This window comes from Chelon labrosus, assembly GCF_963514085.1.
Source record: "Chelon labrosus genome assembly, chromosome: 8".
Classification (NCBI taxonomy): domain Eukaryota; kingdom Metazoa; phylum Chordata; class Actinopteri; order Mugiliformes; family Mugilidae; genus Chelon; species Chelon labrosus.
The window spans coordinates 23,650,585-23,666,956 of NC_140358.1; the positions used below are offsets into that span (position 1 = coordinate 23,650,585).

The 16,372-nt window shown below is 41.5% G+C and overlaps 1 pseudogene across 1 annotated transcript; it reads right to left on the reverse strand.

The window, feature by feature from the left end:
• Positions 1-771: 771 nt before the first annotated feature.
• LOC311491850 (coxsackievirus and adenovirus receptor homolog) lies at positions 772-16,132 on the reverse strand (annotated as a pseudogene). The gene is made up of 3 exons: positions 16,120-16,132; positions 1,809-1,885; positions 772-1,645 (listed from the first exon to the last, which is right to left on the reverse strand). The product of its transcript is annotated as a coxsackievirus and adenovirus receptor homolog (transcript).
• Between the last annotated feature and the right edge of the window lie 240 nt (positions 16,133-16,372).

Genomic DNA, 16,372 nt, shown 5'->3' on the forward strand with positions numbered 1-16,372 from the left:
ATAAATGTGTCAGCCACTGTTTGCTGCTTTTTGTATAATTCTCAGTGAACTGTAGATTAATTAAGCTCATAAATCAGCTTCTCTCAGTAATCTGTAATGTCAACATTACTCACATTGACAAAACCCTGCCGAATGTAAAATGCTTCTTGTTGTAGGTCCAGTGAGTTTATCTGCTTCTGAACAAGAGATACTTTGTTTGGTTGTGGAAAATTGCTCATCAAGAGTCGCACACAGGCAATGACAAACCTTTATCATTACAGTGTTGAGGACAACTCAAAAACTCTGAAAAAGACCTGGAATCAGATGTTTAGGCACGAAAACAGGAGTTTAAAAAAAAAGGAGTTGCAAAAGTAAAAAAGGGGTCAGCAGAAGCCATCTGGCGGATACTGGAGGACCTGTAGCAAAAAGGAAAAAGCAGGCATGCCAGGAACTGCACTTCTGAGGCTGACAAAATGTCAAAGACCTGGCAGCAGAGGTCTGTAGTATTGCAGGCTTGATTTGATGATTGGAAGCAGGTGAGTAAGCAACTCCAGGGTGACACACGGCAGCAGCTCTGATCAGAACACCTGAGGCAGAGAGCAGACGGACAGAAACACAGCAATGCAGACCCTCTTGAAGTGGCGGCAAGTAAAAAAGTACAATCACCCCAGTGGAACCCAGATCTACATAAGATACTACTGATCTGCAGATGACTTATCTGCTGTGGTAGGATTGTATCAGTCACGCTGTGCTGGTACTACTTGGAACACACACAAACAACCGACTGCACTCGAGTAACTTTATTCATGAACTCTGAACTGGACACAGTACCAGTATTCAAGGAACTCTTTAATTCCTTTGAAGGCACCATTTTATTTTGTTATTTTCCATACTAGCTGTTTTCATAACTGTTGTTCATTTTCTACTGCAACAAGTGTTTACTAAATTCAAGTTCATTTTGCAACTTGGGTCCGTGTCTTTCATTGTGGCTACTTCAGTGGTGTGAGCTCTATTCGGACCTAGCCTATTTAATACGTGTACTATTCCAGGATTGGGTTACATAATATTGAGTGTAACCTCACAGTCCTCCATACCGACAAGACTTTCAACCGTACAAAGGTAAGTTCCACAGTCCTGCTCTGTGATCTCAAGTAAATACAAGGTACCACCAATAGTGTCAACAAAGGCATCACAATGCAACATCTGGTTTCCACTTGTCTTTGACCATCTGTATTTCGGGGGGGGGGGGGGGGGGGGTACCTTGTGAGGATCTACATTTTAGCACCACACGCTTACCAGCCGTAGCTTCACCTTCCATGTAACATACTGGCTTTCTTGGCATTTCCGTTACAGTCAGGAAAATGTTTTTGATGACGATCTCGGGTAACTTTTTCACCTTGCATTGGTAAGTCCCCGTATCTGTCAGCTTCAGCTCCTTGATGGTTAATGAAGCATCACCATTTTTGGGATCAAGAGATGTGAAGTGCACCCTACCCTTTAAAGCAGGGGTGTCAAACTGATCTGTGAAAGGGCCATGTGGCTGCAGGTTTTCATTCCAACCATGCAGCACCCATGCAGTGGGTGTGGCTGGCAAGTTTTTGTTCCAATCAAGCAAGAGGACACCTGAAATGACTGTGTGAAGGCAGTTCAGTTGATTGATTGAGCCAAGTCAGGTGTGCTGCTGCATGGTTGGAATGAAAACCTGCAGCCACATGGCCCTTTCACGGATCAGTTTGACACCTGTGCTTTAAAGGATCATATAAATCATTATATAACATGCATCCAGTCAAAAAGATAATGGTCTTGTCATTTTCTCTATTTGGAGGCACAATGTTCCACTCTATCTCCATGTATTGCAAGTTCTCAGAGGTAAGGGAAAATTCACAGTTAAGAGTCACACTTGATTCTTTAGAGATATGTCAAGACGGGAGAGTATCGGGGATTGGGAGTTTAGGACCCAAACGCAGGACTTCAAAGGCTGAGGCAGGAGTAGACAAAAAGGTTTTTTTAATTAACAAAAAAAAAAAAAACTTACAAAAACCAAGGACGCTGTCAATATGGCAGGAAATCCAAAAAGCAAAAATCAAAACACTATTAAAACTATGACCTGGCATGAAGATTCTATGGCATGGAAACAAATGACATGAAACATGGACAAGGCAGACAAACAGTATGACATGACCAGGAACAAAGGGGAAGGCAGGGCTATATATACACACATGAGGAACAGAGGAGTGATGAGACACAGGTGAATCAAATCAAGAGACAAGACAAGGTGAAACCAATGACCTAATCAGAAGGAACAAAAAGACATGAGCAACACAAACAGGAAATCAAGAACATAACAAAATAAAACAGGAAACAGAAAACTGAAAAACTAAACACTAAAAAAAACTATGATGACTATGAACTTAACAACTTAACTACAATAAACAGAAACACAAGAAACTAAACCATGACGGAAAACATGACAGAAAACATGACAAGACATAATAGTGTCTCATATGTGGGATCACATCTCCTAAACAAATGAGATTTCTTCCTTCTTTTTTTTTTTCCAATTCAAGGGTAACACACATAAACCAAAATAGCTCAAGCTTTCAACATCCCAAGGGCTCAGGTCCTCAGGTGCTCTCTGGTCCTTGACACCAACAGCTTTTTTCACGTGACTCTTACTCTGAGACTTGATTCATTACATCGGCGTTCATTGGTCAGTCAACATCAAGCAAACAAATGCTGGCTCAGAGCACACATCTGACATAGCTACCGACTGTCGATAGTAAAAGAAAAAAAAATTCTGTTGGCCATGAAGTGCTGGATTCAGACCCACTACATTACATTGACCACAGTGATGATGATCTCACCTCATCTGTCTTTTGGACCTTTTCCTCCTCAGGCCTCTTGACGTACAGACTTATCTGCAAACGTTCATTCAGTCATTCATCTTCTGTAACCGCTTGTCCTGTGAAGGGTTGCAGGGGGGGTGCTGGTGCCTATACCAGCTGTCATCAGGTGAGAAGTGGGGCCCGTGGATTCAAACCCGGAACCTTCAGTGCTAACCACCACGCCACTGTTCCACCATTTTTGCTGTGAGGCATCAGTGCTAACCACCACGTGTATACTGTTTGCCACCCTATCCTATCTGCAAACAGTATACACTTAATTCTTATGTTGTCCGATGTAAATTTTTGCATATATGTATTTGCATTTGCAAATATATACATACATTAACATAGTCAAGGATTCAAGAATTCTTGTCATTTCAACACATGTTGGTACATGAGGTGAAACGAAATTAGTTTCTCTGGTCCCGATTCAAGCCAATGATTGAAAGAAAGAACATATAGAACATATAATATAAGACTTTATTAATCCCCATGAGGAAATAGGGTGGTACAAAGGCAGGAGACAAGAGAATCTACATAAAAGTAAATATGTTAAAGGTACAAAAACATTTACATATTATATCAGGTTTAAAGTAGCTAACCAACTATTACCACTAATAACTACAGTTGGTGAAAAAACAACTAATTTTAATTGTCCTGTGGTGTCTGGCAACAGAATGAGGGCCTTTGGGTCCTATGGGTTGAGTGGAGGGGCCTCTGTGCCCACAGATACTTGATCAGTTTGAGATCTAGTTCATTTGGAGGCCAGGTCAACACCTTGCGATGTTCTTCAAGTCTGTGTTGGGCTGTATCCTGCCATTAAGGAGTGTCATTGCTATGGGGTGGGGGTGCCTGGTCTGGTCTAGGTAGATGGTGCATGCACATGAATGTCAGGTCCAAAAGTTTCCCAGCAGAACATTGTGTTGTCACAAGATGGTCAGTGTTATTCACTTCTCTCAGTGCTTTTAATATTGTGGCTGGTCATTGTACTGTGACCTAATGTCCGGGACACCCCGTGTTTTGAAGTGCATTGGTGATGGTTTCTATCTTGGCGCAGGGGTTATCTGAGGGGTTTCAGTGATGCTCAGGTAGTGTAAAGAACATTCAAGAAGAAAACCACTGTTGCCAAAACAGCACAACTGTTCGATGGAACCTTGCAAAGCATATGTCTTGGGATTGACTAGGATTCTGCATCACGCTTTGATATGGAAGAACTGAAAAGGAAGATTTTTGAAATTCTTCCAATCGATGCTAAGAGGCCATATTATCTCCAGCTCCCCAAAATGTCACTAATGACATTTATGGAGTTCTGGTCGCTGCCAGTCGATGGCCTCTTGCAGTGTAAATGCTCTGCTGAAGACAGAAGTCAGTCGAGGGCAATGACGACAAAGCCCTTAGCATGATATCTGACCAAATTTCAGCAGTATCAAAGTTCAACTATTGACTTCAGAAAAGAGGCTCCAACAACATTATCTCACAGTCAAAATGTCCTTTCACCTTTAAACTTATTTTCCAATAATCCTAACCCTTTATCATCCATTCGATAATTAAATTGATTCAGTTTGTACAGTAATTCCACTCCGAACAGCCTGCATGTATATATCGCTAGGCGGAAGGGAAAATAAGGCAAGTGGTCGATTGAAATGATGAAACCATTACAGGGTATCTAAGAGAGTTTGAGCAGAGTGTAAATGAGAGTTCAGAGTGGATACTTGTTCAGAGAGACCACAACTCTTACTGTCAAATGTTCTCAGCTATGAAATGCAATATTGTTAATCTGCCACATCAATTCAACAGCAGCTGTCTGAAAATCCATATTTCATGGAGCAGAAGGCGTTGAGCGCTGGAGTCAGAGATTTAGCTCTATTTTGCTGTGGTGGCATTAAAAAAACGCTGAACTTTTCACTTAAAGGAGAATGAGACTGAAGGGAAGTTTTGAAATATAGTATTCCTATACCCTTTACACAGGAAGTGCAGCTTATAGTGTATAACTCAACGGACTCTGGAGCTGGAGGAAATAGTTTGCAGCATCTGCCTCCACGTTGGAAACCATGAAACTGGAAATAGAATTGGCTTGGCATTCGTGTGGATGTTACTTAGACATGTAGCGCCCACCTAGACCAGACCAGGCACCCCCAACCCATAGCAATGACACTCCTTGATGGCAGCGGCCATCCCCAGCAGGCATGCACACAAAAACGGTTTAGGAACAACTCAAAAAACACAAAAACAGCACAAGGTGTTGGCCTGGCCTCCAAATTCCCTAGGTCCCAAGCTGATCAAGGACCTGTGGGATGCACTGAAACAAGCCTAATCCACAGATGCCCCTCCCCTCAACCCATAGGACCCAAAGGCCTCCCAGTAACAACATTCTGTTGCCAGACACCACAGGACACCCTCATCATTATCTGATGAGTCACAACTGTTTTGGAGGCAAAAGGGAGACCCACACAATATTAAGATGAGGTCATAATGTTATGCCTGATCGGCGTGTATTATATAGTTTCATACTAATATACTTACTTATAAGTACATTGTTTATATATACACTTCTATATACTTTATACTTTTTATATACATTCCTCCTCACTAGACTATATTTTCTGATCTTTTTTGCTGACAGTAACTCCTCCTGTCTTTGTGTAATGATGATACTGGATACTGAATTTCCCACAGGATAAATAAGCATCCATGTCTCTAATTAAAATAGATAGATAAGCTTACTCTTAGGCCTCTGTACAATAAGGAACATTTTGTCTTTATTCCCTCATGGGTGAATATGTTGATCTTCCGACTCAAGTTCCTCAACCTAATCAGTCCAGGGTCCCTGACCTTTAAATATTATTATAAGTCACTCTGGTAGAAGGAGGGCTGCACATTAGAAGATCTGAAAGGCAGTCATTCCATTAAGTGGCATACTCTATGTTGAATTCTGATGCTTTTATGACGTTCACATGCAGTGGAATTGTTATTGCTTAGCAAGGAAGACTGAAGCAGTTGCATCGTTAATAAAGTGTGGGAGATAGAGATCATTGTCAACCAAATCAACACAATCAACATTTCTGAAAAGCAGACTGCAGAGAGGATCACCAACCACCATCGATGTTTCGCCACAATCCATCATCTGGACAGATGCAATGACTGTTGTGTTAATTAAAAACACATTATAGATTTCAGGTTTAAGTATCCAGCATTTCATCCTAAAGATTTTCTATTCCGTTGATCGTGTAGGAGGTGGTGGTGGTGGTGGTGGGGCAGCTTTTAAATGTTTGTGCAAAGGCATTTAAGACGTTCCAGGAGAGTTTAGTATATCGCTGAGAATACTCTCTCTAAGACCACAGGACTGCCGGCAGTGAAATTCAATAATGCTAACCCGTCACATCAGTTCAGCATCAGCAAATCTATACTTTCCCACAACATCAGTTATGTCTGACAGAGCGCTGAGTGGCAGCGCCAGATACTGCAGGACTGATGAAAAAGAGAGACTGTTGGAGTCTCACCGTGGTGAGTGGTCCCACAGTGGTCATAAAGAGTATGGTATAAGTAAAGTAAAGATTTCAGGAGATACAATAATAGCAACACTCCTGCTCACAGGACTCTGCAAAATGACACCTGAAGACTGAAGTTGTGATGAAACACTTTGGAGTTGTAACTCCATCTGGTACCAGAAACCAATGTTGACTAATACAGATACAGGAAGCTAGAATTGGTTGGTTTCCTGAGAGGGCCAATATGGATACCTGGCCAGTCTCCACTGGATCTGTGGCTGCAATGAGATCCCCCGCAATGATGTGGGACACAATCCAAGTTTTAGATGCCTTTGAGTGCATTTGGGTGTGAGACTTTATTATTACAAACACTGTTCACGAAGAGGAACGTTATTAAAAATTTAGCCAAAATCCCATATGTAATTTCACCACACCGATTGCTTTTTTCGAGGATTCCCTCAGAGATAACCATGCATGAACAAAGAAAACCAGTCTCCTGTCCATTGCTGTATTAAACCCACCCAAACAATTTGATTAGCCTGGCAGATCCTTGCCAGAGCATAACCGGTTCCCAACGTAATTACTCCTGACCAACTTTTTTTCTGCAGAAAATTTGTAGGTACGGAAAGTTGACTGACTTCCAGGCTATGAATAAGCTAGCCTGAAGGCGAATTTGTTTACCAAATGAAAAAGGCTCTGATTGATAGTTGGAGTATTCAATTGCATGAAGAACTCTTTTTTTCTCTGTATTGGCTGAAACATAATGAATTCCGTTACTAGATATTCTAGTGGAAATTGTCTACAAATCGGCAGAAAAGTACTACATAAATACGAGAAAGAACATTACAGTCACCTAGCCACCTGGTTGGTGGACAACCTGCTCTACCTAATGAGCCACAGCCAAACTGGTACTGTATGTACTGGGTCTAGCTTTGCCAGGCCAGGAGCAAGCATGTTTCCCTAAAATATTTTATTATGAAATGTGTTCGAGACAGATTATTAAAATCTGAGGAAATGACACCTGAAGAAAACCTAGATGTAAGTATTGAGTATTAAACTACAGTTTTGCCATAGACTGGTGACCTACAGAAGATCAATGAATGATAGAAGGCTCTTATGTTGTTCTACAAAAACCTTCTCCTGAGTTTGATTAGCAGATGATATGCAAAGCTCCAGTATAATAATACACCACGCATGATCCACCTCCAAATATTAGCTGTTATCTCATTTTACCTGCTCACTTCTAAGCCCAGCAAGAATTGGCTAGATATTGACTTAACTGCCTGCAGCAACTTTTAGAGCTTCCTGCTGCTGGAATGGAAGCAGAATGGAATGACTTATTTTACAATAACATGGTAGCCTTTTGCAACATTGCACACTACTACTGATAAAAAAAAAAAATAATAATAATAATAATTGCAGGGATGTGCGCCTTCATTGGAACAAGGAACGGAGCGGGGAGTAGCTTAAAGTTTCACCATGCTAGAATCCTATAAAAGTTTAAAGGAGACATAAGATAGCTGCAATGAATAAAAGCGAGGCTGAGATCTGCTGGCATGAGCTCACGTTGAGGTTATCAGGCCGGGCATGACCAAGCATGTTTTCTGGTAGAAATCAGTCCTTGCTTTACATAACTGCCGGTGTAAAGGCCAAACAGGAGCTGTGATAGTGAGTGCACTGAGTAAATGTCAGCCTACTCTGCTGCATATCAATAACCTTTTACAATTGTGGTTTGCAGCCTGCCGTGTTGGCTGCACAGACCTTTTTATATTGGATTTCCATATTCTATTTTTACACACCTTGGATAATTAACAGTGCATCTATTACCCAATTCATTTTCATTAGCCACATCTGGAATGGTATGTGTAAAGAAACTCAAACAGTACGATGGATAAAATCGCTAAAGTTGGTATTGGTAACTAAACAGTTACAATGGTTGACATGTATTTAGCAAGTAATATGAAGTAAGCTACAGACATTGCTATTATTTGACCGACAATCCAAACTCAGGCTACAGGATGTCAACTGAGACAATTCTATTTGTTCAAGAAAGCAGGAAGACGGCTCAGTGTTGCATTTTATTTAATCTGTCAAGATTCAATTCTGGATCAAAGTAGCTCACTGACAAATTGGCATATCGACTGACCAAACTCAACAGACCACATCTGTTTTTCTGTGAGGGACAAGAAGCAAGAAAGAAAAAAAGAACGAAAACTACAGAGAAATAAACTAATCATCATAACTGTGTCACACTGTGCCTGCGTGGGTCGTCTTCTGCTGCTACGGCTTCCTCCTGCAGTCCAAACACATGCTTGTTAGGTTAATTGGTAATGGTATGAATGGTTGTTTTTCTCTGTTAGTGCAGTGACAGACTGGCAACTTGTCCAGGGTGTACACCGCCTCTCGCTCAGTGGAAGCTGGGACAGGCTCCAGCACCTCCGCAGCCACAGAGGAGAAGTGGTTAAAGATAATGAATGAATGGATATCTGTATCACTACTGTAGCACCTGACAGGTAAAACTATTTGCATATTATGAATAAATCCTCTTAGCGCGTTCTGTATTTTAAGGATGTGCTAACAAAGTGTCCCAAACAGCCACTTGGCAGCCTCCATGTGACCCTGACGAAGTTAAGGAGAGGAGCAGCGGCAACAGGGAATCCAATGTACAAGCAGCCAAACAATGTTTATTAGCAGGTCTGGTGTCTTCTACCCTCCCTGCATTGAAGCCCAATCGACGATGTGTCTAATTGCCTCACAGCTGCTTAGCATAGTCATTAACCTTGCTTCTTTTTTTTTTTTTTTTTTTCCCCTAAGACACACAAACACATGCAGCATGTTCACAGACTGAGTCCTGTCTTGACTGTGACCAGCAGTTGCACACACGTGCCCACGCATTTTAAGGCTGCAATCACAGGCCCAACGCACACATGTGGAACATTTGCAGACCTTTGGAGGACATTCGCCTGGTCACTTTTGGCCACTATTAAAAGCTTATCTTAATGCGCACAGATACAAATGGCATTTCGTAACAGAGATATTGGCCTTTGGAATAACACAACCTACCAAATATGGAGCAAGTGTGTGTACACCGATCAGGCATAACATTATGACCACCTTCCTAATATTGTGTAGGTCTCCTTTGTGCTTCAGAGGATCCCACAGATACTTGACCAGTTTGGGATCTAGTGAATTTGGAGGCCAGGTCACCTTGTGCTTTTTTTACATGTTTTTTTTTAGTTGTTCCTAAACAGTTTTTGTGTATGTGCGCCTGTTGCCATCAAGGAGTGTCATTGCTATGGGGTGGGGGTGCCTGGTCCGGTCTAGGTGGGTGGTACATGTCTAAGTAACATCCACACAATGCCAGGTCCAAAAGTTTCCCAGTGTGTTATTTACTTCTTTGGTCAATGTTCATAATGTTGTGGCTGATCGGTGTTGGTTTGCTGATGTTTTCAGAGATGGTGGAGGTGGATGGTGAATTGATATATTGTAATTTATTCACATAAAGTTCGCCTAAGGACAACGTAGATATTAACAGCATACTCATCAGTTTGTTGCCTTGAAATCTGAGTTACCAGGTCGGTACCTTGCTAATGGATATCCTTTGAGTCTTTTAGACGGCATCAGCTATGGAGCAGCTTGAGTTCTCATGAATTGTGGCTGATGTTACCGCTTGAAAACCGAGCATTTTGTATACGTGGCATCCCATGTGAAGGCAACATGCAAATCCACTTTAGAGTGTAACAATATCACACTGATTATTCTTAACAATAAACATAAGGATGTGTTGTATGCACTCTGTTTAAAATAGCTGACACTTTTATTCTTTACCTTATATAATTGAGTTCTTAGGACTCGCTGAACTTGCACAGCGTGGGCTGTTGCAATTTCATTTCACTGCTGCTGTACCCGCACAAACAATGTGACCCAGTTCAGGTAGCTTGACTTGACCCGCACAGAAATGTACTTTCTGCAGCACCAACTTCAATGAGACTGAGTGTACCAGCTGAGGACCCATTGGAATACTTGGATGGAGAAAGATAACACTGTGCAAATGAGGTGCTTCCACACAGATGTGTTCTCTAATTTAATTACACTTTTCATGTAGGCACTTTGCAGCAGCTTTCATTCAGAGCGACTGACGGCAAGTGTGAGAGTTAAAGAGAGAAGGTCCCTCAAGCGCCAACGGTAAATAACCCAGGGCTTCAGAATGTGATGAGCAGTTGGTGCTACATTAGTCGAGACATTTAAAAAAAATCAACATCTTTCCTATCAGCAGTCTAAAATGATGGCAAAAAAATAAAAATAAATTATGTGGATGCATGTAGAAGTTAAGGCACAGAAGAGAGAAATGAGGGCTTAGTAGACATCTAGAGGTCAGGGAGTGAAGTGGGATTTTTCATACACAAAAACGAAAAACAACAAATTCCACTGTGTTCCGAAAGCCTTTTTGTGTCTGTGCGCCTGTTGCCATCAAGGAGTGTCATTGCTGTGAGGTGGGGGTGCCTGGTCTGATCTGAGTGCGTGGTACATGTCTAAGTAACATCCACACGAATGCCAGGTCCAAAAGTTTCCCAGCAGAACATTGAATTGTCACGAGATGGTCAATGTTATTCACTTCTCCTGTCAGTGGTTATAATGTTGTGGCTGATCGGCGAGCAGTGCATACAGATGTTGGCCTGGCAGGCAGAGGAACATACCTAATGTGTTTACAAGCATTTCAGATTTAGTAGCCATTTACTTGTGTGAAATATTTTTATATAACTCTATGCTGACACCAGCATAATCACCAGCAGGAATAAAAAGTTCATCCATAATTTCAGCCAGTCCTCCAGATGGTGAAATAATTTACTGGGGGTCGGTTGAACCAGGGACTCCCACACTCATTTAACCCACAGCCCAGCAGAGCTGGCCTCCCTCCATCAAGGCATTATACATTTGTAACACCAGATGATGCAGCTTCTGCACTCCCTTAACGCCATCATTCTTTCTTATTTGTTTGTTCATTCCTCTTTTTTTCCCCCCAATTGACAGCAAGTTGTGCTTGAATGCATTTGCTGATACAATATGTTCCCGGAACAGTTTAGATTCCTCACAGGGATCATCCTCTAAGCCCCACTTTCTCAAAGGGAGATATTTTTTTTCAATAGAGGTTACTCAAAATCTAAGGGAAGTCAACTGAAACAAATTAGTCAGAAATGAATTGATACCATAGTGTCTGAAACCTGTAAAAGTCAGAGTCGTATCTACACTCAGTGGACAACAATAGTTCAATCCTTCTGATTCGAAGGAAATCACAACAATTTGTGAATGGGGGACGCTGCAACTTTAATTCCAGCCACCACACGGCCAGCCACTTAACCACCAGGTGGCCTGATGCTTGCCATGGCTCAGTCTTATCTGCGAATTGAGTGCTTCATCTACATGATTTCATGGCTAACAGAGCAGAGGCGTTTGACTTACTGTTCATTATGAGATTGTAATCAGTTACCCTTATCAGAACCGGACCTGTAAAAGAGCGACTCGCTAATTGTATCTAGTGCACCATCTTTAGTGTATGCAATTTGTATGCAACACGGCATTGAGCATCAGCAAGGAAATGCATTTAGTGAGAAAAATATTAGCGACCAGGGCTTAATGGTGTCTGCTTTAAGAATAGAAGCTGGTTAGCCAAAACTGAATAGCTTCTGTAAAAGCACAGCCAGTCCTTCCAAATAATAGATGTCTTCCATTGCTAATCTAATAGCCACAATTATGGCATCATGCTAGAGAGGAGGTTTTTCATGAATGAGCAAAGGACCTACAGTACGTCTGTGAAGGTAGGCAGCACATCTGTTTTTTTTTTACCTCCTGAGGTGCATTTCCAAAATCCGACCCATTTTAACTTTTTAGGATACAGAGACTTTTGTACGTGCTTTTATTTCATCGCATCTGGAATACTGCAACAGCCTTTTTACCACTTTGAACACTAAGTCAATCTCACGTCCTCATACGGTCCAAAATTCATCTGTCAGGCGTTTAACCAGAACCAGGAAAAAGCATCAGATCTCTGATTTTAGCAGATCTCCTCTGGCTATTCCTGGTTTTTACTTGAGTTGAGGGAGTTTTAATTGAGATTTTGATTATGGTCTCAACTGTATTGTGTTGTGATTTATCGTTTTTCTTTTTAAAATTAAAGATTTTTAATGTATTTGCGAAGCATTTTGTAATGATGATTTGAAAGGTGCTATACAAATAAATATTAATATCTCCCAGCAGTGCCAAGACTGAAAAGAGGAATGGTACTCGTGGTTCAGTGATATATAGATAGAGATTTCCACAGTTGTGTGCAGCTTCTATCAGATGGCATGGCAGATCTGAAAAGGCGTCCACTAACGTTAGCAGAGGAACGGTTCAAATCCTCTCAACGGCAGTCAGTTAACTACCAAAATCCTGTGGTAACAGAAAGTGAATTTCATTGTCCAAGTTATTAGACCTTTAGCTGTAGTACACGGAAAAGGCTTCAGAGATATACAGTGTTTTGTTTTGTTTATCCCGGCTACACTATCCTGTCTTACAACACACCTTGAAGTACTATTAAATGCTATTGATGGTGCTGATTTATATACGTTAAATACAGGATTGATAAGTGTGTGTGTTTATGTTCTAAGTTCTGTATGATTAATTGCCATTGTTGCTCTGGCTGTAGAGCATGTTTTTTGTCCATGATGTCAGTGAATGCACCATGCGAGAGACGGAAGTTATGGTAGAGTTGAGAGTTTACCGAGCGGGAGCCACATGTTAGAAGTGTCAGACTGACGGTGTTTATGGCTCAGAAAAGCCTCTGTAGCTTCCCTTGTGTGAGATGCTACAATATGTATTCTGTTCAAGAATATAGATTTCATTGTTGCCAAGCATTACTTTCTACTGTGTTTTTGGGACGCCGACAACTCGACTTTCACAACACAACGTCGACTTTAAAAAAGAAAAAAAAGTCGTTCCACCCCTACATGCCCTCTGTATCAACAAACCACGTTTCAGCAGCCTCTTGAGTTCTATACAATCGTGAGGATTCCCCCTCTGGGACCTAATACGACTGATGCTGACAGTACGATACTTTGATCAGCAAACAGAAAGCTGCTTTTACAGGGATACTGCAACATGTTGATGGTGCTCCCTCAAAATACCATAGCCTACACGTTGCTGGTTTCCAGAGATTTACAGTAAGGGCAAATCCCAAACAGGTATTCCATCTCGTAGAGAGAGAAAGGCATGATGACATACTTTACAGGTGACGAGAAGCTTTCCGCTCTTCATTTTCGCCATTGTCATTTTCTCTGCAGTGCTTTGGTTCAGTTTTCAGAGATCTCTCATTTTTTTTGCAGCAACAACGAATAAGAGGGCAAAGAGATTAGCAGCAGAGAGAAAATGGAACAGTGGAAGAACAACAAATATAGGAGGTAAAGAAAAGAGATGAGGCCGAACAAATTGGGTGAGAGTTCAGGAGCGGGGAGACAGAAATTGAAGAAACAATGAAAATGTGAGAGATGAGAAGGAAAAAAAAACAAAAAGAGGTATAGGAGAGGGCAGGAAGAAAATGAAGGACACAAAAGCATTAGGGAAGAAATAGGCATTATTAGCTTTTGATTTGGAGTAACAAGCAGTCAGAGCAATCATCATTCGGCGCGCTCTCTCTCTCTCTCAGAGCATCTCCCTGTACAACACAGAAACACACAGGTTAATCAGGCCGGCGCGTTGTGATGTTGTGTATTCACAGTCGCTGGTCTGGTCTAATGATACCCCTACTGATAGTGGGAGAGCAGCCTAATATATCACTCTGTGTGTGTGTCTCAGTGATGAGATTACCTCCCCTGTTTCAGTGGTATACAGTGGATATTGCAGGAATAGTGGACACACAATTTATCTTATACACCAGCAGATAAAACACAGGTGGCATTCGACTGATTCCTTCCCAGTGTGAATGTAAACAATAGGAAGGGAAATTGCAAATGATAGTTGCATGTAAGGGTTGACCAGAAGTGTATTTCGTGTACGTATTGCAAATTACCTTTTGATAATGCATCGATAACAATATTAGACTCCTAGACTCACCTTTAGTGCTTGGGTCCTACCATTAACTATTTTATTCATTTGGAATTCCACAAAGTTACGGGTTTTGAAGGATGTTTACGGTTCGTCCACAACCTCAGAATCGGAAAAAATTTCAGCCATGTTGCAAAAAACTAGCAGTAGCAAATTACAGCGGGTGCGTGCGGTGCTCAGAGATGACATCATCCAGGTCAGAAGACATCATCCGGGGTCTGTAGGTCAATCTACAGACCCCGGATGATAACAGGTTACTCCGGACTCAACGGGGAATAGCACTAGCGTATCATAACAAAATATTGGTGAAATGAACTAGTTTCACGGCAGATAATGTGTTATTTAGAGGCTGCGTTTCGGTGCCCCAGTCACTCCCACTATATGGATATACGCAGATCTAAATATCTCCCGAACGACCACAAATTACACAAAAGTTATATGGGTGAGTAAACGACCGTATTTTATGCCAAAAATAATGTCCAGGTTGTAAAAAACAGTAGTTCCCCTTTAAGGAATTGCACTTTTTGGCCCCTCCGCACACAGATACTGGCTTCATTTTCCAGCCCTGGAGGTTGACTTCTTGTAGTGTGTATGCCGCAAGCATCAACAAGGGACACCGTTTTATTTACCCGTTTGTGCCGTCTGTTTGGTAAAATACCATAATTCTTACCTGCCGTTGTCAAGCAACAGGCACCAGTCAGTGGCAGCAAAACCAATCGGATCCAGATGTAGGCTAAGTCAAATGCTTTTTTGTTTTTGTAGTTTGGCAAATCAAAGTTAATTCATCCAAAACCAAAAGTTTAAAAGTGACTTACATTTCTGCAAAGTGTTTGACAGATTTGTCCACATCTGCTATGAAATGGAGACTCTGGAAACTGTTTTCAACTGATATTAAAGATGATTTACTTTGATTTTTTTTTTTTGCTTGCCAAAATGTCACTGTGTACTTGCTTGGCTTGACGAGTAATTTGGCCAACACCTGCATATCACCATCTGTGAAATGGCTGCTCAGAGGAGCATGCAAAGTCCTTTAAATATCAAAAGAAAATGTCAAATAAGACAAAGACGGTAAGCTACCACAAGATGTTGTCCAAAGAGAAAGTAGAAGGACAACACTAAAATACCAGGAGAAGTTTCATATTAACAGCAGGGCAGAGCAACTTTTTTTATAAGGTGATTTAAATGTTATTATGACATTATTTTCAGATAATTAGCCTACGCCCCCCAGTGCAGCCTGTGTGAAGAAAATAAAAGCGGACCAGAAGGTGCCTAATGCTCACAGACAACTTTGAAAGTGACTCCTGAGTCTAAATAACACCTCCTTCCCCTCTGCTCTGAAAGGACAAAACTTGTGTGTGTAAGGGCAAAACTTTAATGAAAAAGCGATCGTTCACAGGGACTGCACGTTAAAAAGGGGGCAACGCTCCATAACACGATACACAATGGAAATGCACTGACTCTTTCTGCATGGCAGAGTTGTTTTCTTATATCTTTGGTGTATAGCATCTTTCACTTCTGTTCATTGAAAGAACACCAGATGAATGAACCACAAATTGAACTTGAACTCCGAACCGTTACTGAACCACACTTGCTTTGAGGCCAGATATGGATCAACGTTTGTCCGTGCACTGTATTGTTCCAGACTAATACCTAATACCTAAATCAAGGTTGGATAAGGTGTTTGTTACCGTTTTCATTCATGGTGCCAAGAGGATGAAACCTTCTGACTTTGAAGTCCCCCCTAATAGGTGGCTCAGATTGATGCAGAAGCTACGGCGACAGCGCAGAGCATACGCAGACCGGTAGTAGCGTGTTTCCGCTGCTTTAGTATTTCCGGCTGCTTCTCCATCTCCACAATTTTTGAATTGATTGTTTTGGATCAATAAAGACAGAATACATTGAGGAAAGGTGGAGACATCTCTCAGGAGGAGGTTCGGCGAT